This window comes from Procambarus clarkii, chromosome 79, assembly GCF_040958095.1.
Source record: "Procambarus clarkii isolate CNS0578487 chromosome 79, FALCON_Pclarkii_2.0, whole genome shotgun sequence".
Classification (NCBI taxonomy): domain Eukaryota; kingdom Metazoa; phylum Arthropoda; class Malacostraca; order Decapoda; family Cambaridae; genus Procambarus; species Procambarus clarkii.
In genome coordinates, this window is record NC_091228.1 from 6,037,561 (window position 1) to 6,044,070 (window position 6,510).

A 6,510-nucleotide genomic window follows, 5' to 3' on the forward strand; every position below is an offset into this window, starting at 1 on the left:
GTGTCAGAGGACACACGTTCAACACTCACACCAGAGGCAGACATAGACAGGGTGACATCAGCGGCGTATGGGTCGCTGGCCAGCATTAGAACGTCGTTTAGAAACCTAAACGTTTTGAAACCTAAATCGTTAGAAACCTAAACGTTTTGAAACCTAAACCGTTAGAAACCTAAACGTTTTGAAACCTAAACCGTTAGAAACCTAAACCGTTAGAAACCTAAACATTTTGAAACCTAAACCGTTAGAAACCTAAACGTTTTGAAACCTAAACCGTTAGAAACCTAAACGTTTTGAAACCTAAACTGTTAGAAACTTAAACGTTTAGAAACCTAAACGTTTAGAAACCTAAACGTTTAGAAACCTAAACGTTTTTGGCGTGTATTGGCCATTTGAGGTTTGAGAAAGCTGCCAGATACCGTCTGTATCGCAGGCGTCTTCTGGCCCCTACAACCTCACGTTGTCTGGGTTCTGCTCTCTCTAGTTCCATGCTTGCCTCACAACTTCGTGGTAATGATTACTCAAAGCTGATGCAAAATAGCGTTGATATCCCGCTAATTATACGTTATCAAGCCTGCTTTGTCCATCATCCCTCTCTGGACACTTTCCTGCCTGCCTACAATGCTACACACCAGAATACAGCACTACCTAACTCCAGATTACAGTACTACGCTCTAGAATACAGTGCTACACTCCAGAATACAGTGCTACACTCCAGAATACAATGCTACACTCCAGAATACAATGCTACACTCCAGAATACAGTGCTACACTCCAGAATACAGCACTACCTAACTCCAGATTACAGTACTACGCTCCAGAATACAGTACTATGCTCTAGAATACAATGCTACACTCCAGAATACAATGCTACACTCTAGAATACAATGCTACACTCAAGAATACATTACTCCACTCCGGAAGTCGATCAACCCCAACTAGAGGAATCAATGTTTTGTCTTTTGATAACCTGATGATTAACAGTCTTGTGCTGACGTCATCTGCGCTTTCCATGCAAGAAATTGATGTCTCTGTGGCGTCATAGGCTACCGGGAAGCCGGGAAGCTCCCCCAATCCGGATTCAACTCAACAGCAGCTCTCAAAAACAGATCAATATCTTGGCGTTCAAGAACGCCTGCGTGAATCTCATGGAGGACATCTAGGTGTAGTGTGGATGACAACAACGTTTCGTTGAATATCTTAGTGTGATTTATATGAAGAGTTGGGGCAGTGTTGGAGAGGAGGTGGTGGAGATGGCACTGGTGTAGGGTGTCGGTGCCAGCTCCTGCATACCTGACTTACTCATTCCTCTCTCTCTCTCTCTCTCTCTCTCTCTCTCTCTCTCTCTCTCTCTCTCTCTCTCTCTCTCTCTCTCTCTCTCTCTCTCTCTCTCTCTCTCTCTCTCTCTCTCTCTCTCACACACACACACACACACACACACACACACACACACACACACACAGAGTAGGCGTGGAGCCCAGTAGGCTCAGGAACCTGTACACCAGTTGATTGACAGTTGAGAGGCGAGACCAAAGAGCCAGAGCTCAACCCTCGCAAGCACAACTAGGAGAGTACACACACACATACAAAAAAGTTGATTGTGTGTGTGTGTGTGCAACCTCACAGGATGAGTATGTGTTCACAACAAACTACCACACACAGGATGAGTATGTGTTCACAACAAACTACCACTCACAGGATGAGTATGTGTTCACAACAAACTACCACTCACAGGATGAGTATGTGTTCACAACAAACTACCACTCACAGGATGAGTATGTGTTCACAACAAACTACCACTCACAGGATGAGTATGAGTTCACAACAAACTACCACTCACAGGATGAGTATGAGTTCACAACAAACTACCACTCACAGGATGAGTATGTGTTCACAACAAACTACCACTCACAGGATGAGTATGTGTTCACAACAAACTACCACTCACAGGATGAGTATGTGTTCACAACAAACTACCACTCACAGGATGAGTATGAGTTCACAACAAACTACCACTCACAGGATGAGTATGAGTTCACAACAAACTACCACTCACAGGATGAGTATGTGTTCACAACAAACTACCACTCACAGGATGAGTATGTGTTCACAACAAACTACCACTCACAGGATGAGTATGGGGTACACAACAAACTACCACTCACAGGATGAGTATGGGGTACACAACAAACTACCACTCACAGGATGAGTATGTGTTCACAACAAACTACCACTCACAGGATGAGTATGAGTTCACAACAAACTACCACTCACAGGATGAGTATGAGTTCACAACAAACTACCACTCACAGGATGAGTATGGGGTGCACAACAAACTACCACTCACAGGATGAGTATGGGGTACACAACAAACTACCACACACAGGATGAGTATGGGGTACACAACAAACTACCACACACAGGATGAGTATAGGGTGCACAACAAACTACCACTCACAGGATGAGTATGGGGTACACAACAAACTACCACACACAGGATGAGTATGGGGTGCACAACAAACACCCAGCTGGGCTAACACTGGAGCGTATTTACACAGGAGTATTGCAAGCATTGCTGCCAATTGTTGCAACACTAAAGCGGCGAGAGCAGAGCCGCTGAAGCCATTGCAATAGTTAAAGAAACAGGTGGAGGAGAAGTAGCTAGTAGCACTATATAGCGGAGAGGAAGTACCAGCACTATATAGCGGAGAGGAAGTACCAGCACTATATAGCGGAGAGGAAGTACCAGGAAGTACCAGCAGTATATAGCGGAGAGGAAGTACCAGGAAGTACCAGCAGTATATAGCGGAGAGGAAGTACCAGCAGTATATAGCGGAGAGGAAGTACCAGCAGTATATAGCGGAGAGGAAGTACCAGCACTATATATCAGGAGAGGAAGTACCAGTAGTATCAGGGGAGGAAGTACCAATAACAATAACAATTGTATTACATGTAGGAGCAAATGTAACACAATTATTGAACTTCAGAGCTGGAATAAATATCAAAGGGGTCGTAATAGTGAAAATTATTATCATTAAAAGTAATAATTTACATTTTTATTATTAATTAAATGTATTAATATTACTATTTGCACTGGCAAGACGGTGCATTAGACGTAAACCGTCTTTCTCCGTCAGATTCCTCGGTAGTATAGTGGTGAGTATCCCCGCCTGTCACGCGGGAGACCGGGGTTCGATTCCCCGCCGGGGAGGATCTTTTTTTTTTTTTTTTTTGGTGCTACTTATACATTGTATTCCGTTTATTCTGTCTTGAAGAACAGCACCATGAAGAACATGGTACTCTTCTTCATCCCCAGGTGTTCTGGGGAGAAGTTTAGTTGTTATAATAGCCTATGGAGACTGTTGTGTCAGCGTTGATAGCCTCATATAACGTCATAATACACGTATAATGAGTGCCCACACCAGAATAGAAGTTCTGGAATTTATGCATAGTTAAAGAACATCATTTCCACTCGAACAAGAATATCAATAGGTTTTGGGGGGTTGTACAGGCTAACTGAAACAAACTCCAATTCCTCCTCTTTGTCCCTGCCAGACACAACACATCTATTTGGTATAGCTCACACGAGTCCTTGTGCCTAGACATGCTTCCAGCACGACAAACATGTGTACTCATCGTCCTGAATTATATCAGGGAGGATGAATGTTCACCAATCCTTGTTTGAGAGCACCAACATTGGCAATGATGTTCGCGAAGCTGGCAGACAGCATTGCTGATGTGGTGCTGGCATATATATATATATATATATATATATATATATATATATATATATATATATATATATATATATATATATATATATATATATATATATATATATATTTTGGTAGCAGTCTTTCCTGTAGACATATTTTATTAAATATGACCGAAAAAGTAAGATTAATAATTCTAACACGAATTTTCTCAATCTTTCGTACATTATGCTTCACTGTTGGAGGTAAATCAAAAATCACTTCTCCAAAATTCATTTTTATTTCTAGTCTGACGCGACACGGGCGCGTTTCGTAAAACTTATTACATTTTCAAAGACTTCACAAATACACAACTGATTAGAACTTGCGTTTCCCTGATTTTATATCTACATTTGAGTGAGGTGGGAAGGGTGATGTGGCATTACATTTGAGTAAGGTGGGAAGGATGATGTGGCATTAGAGGATATTAATAGGGTATTAAAAGTATCAACACAAGACAGAACACGAAACAATGGATATTGAATAGAAGTGTTTGTAGAAAGCCTATTGGTCCATATTTCTTGATGCTTCTATATTGGAGCGGAGTCTTGAGGTGGGTAGAATATAGTTGTGCAATAATTGGCTGTTGATTGCTGGTGTTGACTTCTTGATGTGTAGTGCCTCGCAAACGTCGAGCCGCCTGCTATCGCTGTATCTATCGATGATTTCTGTGTTGTTTACTAGGATTTCTCTGGCGATGGTTTGGTTATGGGAAGAGATTATATGTTCCTTAATGGAGCCCTGTTGTTTATGCATCGTTAAACGCCTAGAAAGAGATGTTGTTGTCTTGCCTATATACTGGGTTTTTTGGAGCTTACAGTCCCCAAGTGGGCATTTGAAGGCATAGACGACGTTAGTCTCTTTTAAAGCGTTCTGTTTCGTGTCTGGAGAGTTTCTCATGAGTAGGCTGGCCGTTTTTCTGGTTTTATAGTAAATCGTCAGTTGTATCCTCTGATTTTTGTCTGTAGGGATAACGTTTCTATTAACAATATCTTTCAGGACCCTTTCCTCTGTTTTATGAGCTGTGGAAAAGAAGTTCCTGTAAAATAGTCTAATAGGGGGTATAGGTGTTGTGTTAGTTGTCTCTTCGGAGGTTGCATGGCTTTTCACTTTCCTTCTTATGATGTCTTCGATGAAACCATTGGAGAAGCCGTTATTGACTAGAACCTGCCTTACCCTACAGAGTTCTTCGTCGACTTGCTTCCATTCTGAGCTGTGGCTGAGAGCACGGTCGACGTATGCGTTAACAACACTCCTCTTGTACCTGTCAGGGCAGTCGCTGTTGGCATTTAGGCACATTCCTATGTTTGTTTCCTTTGTGTAGACTGCAGTGTGGAAACCTCCGCCCTTTTCCATGACTGTTACATCTAGAAAAGGCAGCTTCCCATCCTTTTCCGTCTCGTAAGTGAAACGCAGCACGGAACTCTGCTCAAATGCCTCCTTCAGCTCCTGCAGATGTCTGACATCAGGTACCTGTGTAAAAATGTCGTCAACATACCTGCAGTATATGGCCGGTTTCAAGTTCATGTCGACTAAGACTTTTTGCTCGATGGTACCCATGTAGAAGTTTGCAAACAGGACACCTAGGGGAGAACCCATAGCGACCCCATCTACTTGCTTATACATGTGCCCATCCGGGCTCAAGAAGGGTGCCTCTTTAGTACAAGCTTGGAGTAGTTTCCTCAGAATACTTTCTGGCATGTCAAGAGGAGTACAGGCTGGATCACGATACACTCTGTCGGCTATCATTCCGATTGTCTCGTCCACAGGTACGTTGGTAAACAGCGATTCTACGTCCAACGAGGCTCTTATCCCTGTGGCCCGTGCGCCCCGCAGTAAGTCCACAAATTCCTTTGGAGACTTCAGGCTGAAGGCGCAAGGAACATAAGGAGTCAGCAGGCCGTTGAGTCGCTTCGCCAATCTGTACGTGGGTGTGGGTGTACAAACATGTACGAAAGATTGAGAAAATTCGTGTTAGAATTATTAATCTTACTTTTTCGGTCATATTTAATAAAATATATATATATATATATATATATATATATATATATATATATATATATATATATATATATATATATATATATATATATATGTCGTACCTAGTAGCCAGAACTCACTTTTCAGCCTACAATGCAAGGCCCAATTTGCCTAATAAGCCAAGTTTTCATGAATTAATATATTTTCTCTAATTTTTTTCTTATGCAATGATAAAGCAACCTATTTCATTATGTAAGAGGTCAATTTTTTTTTATTGGAGTTAAAATTAACGTAGATATATGACCGAACCTAACCAACCCTACCTAACCTAACCTAACCTATCTTTATAGGTTAGGTTAGGTTAGGAAGCCGAAAAAGTTAGGTTAGGTTAGGTTAGGTAGGTTAGGTAGTCGAAAAGCAATTAATTCATGAAAACTTGGCTTATTAGGCAAATCGGGCCTTGCATAGTAGGCTCAGAAGTGAGTTCTGGCTACTAGGTACGACATATATATATATATATATATATATATATATATAATCTGTTGTCCTCGACAAAGTAAAATGCTACCTGCAGGGCTTCAGATAGCCACTAAGCACCTGAATCCGGCCCCAGATCTGAGCATTTCTATATCTGTTCACAGATTATATCTTCCTGGATTATAATAGATAATCTGTAGATAATCTTCCTAGATCATCTGTAGATTATCTCTACAGATTATATCTACATATCAAGTTCAAGTACGTTTATTGAGAAAATAAAGTATATCTCAAGAGGATAGAG

General features: G+C 41.4%; 1 non-coding gene across 1 annotated transcript; it reads left to right on the top strand.

The window, feature by feature from the left end:
* Positions 1-3,136: 3,136 nt before the first annotated feature.
* Positions 3,137-3,208, top strand: TRNAD-GUC (transfer RNA aspartic acid (anticodon GUC)). Its single transcript has one exon. It is a non-coding gene; the product is annotated as a tRNA-Asp (tRNA).
* The last annotated feature ends 3,302 nt before the right edge of the window (positions 3,209-6,510 follow it).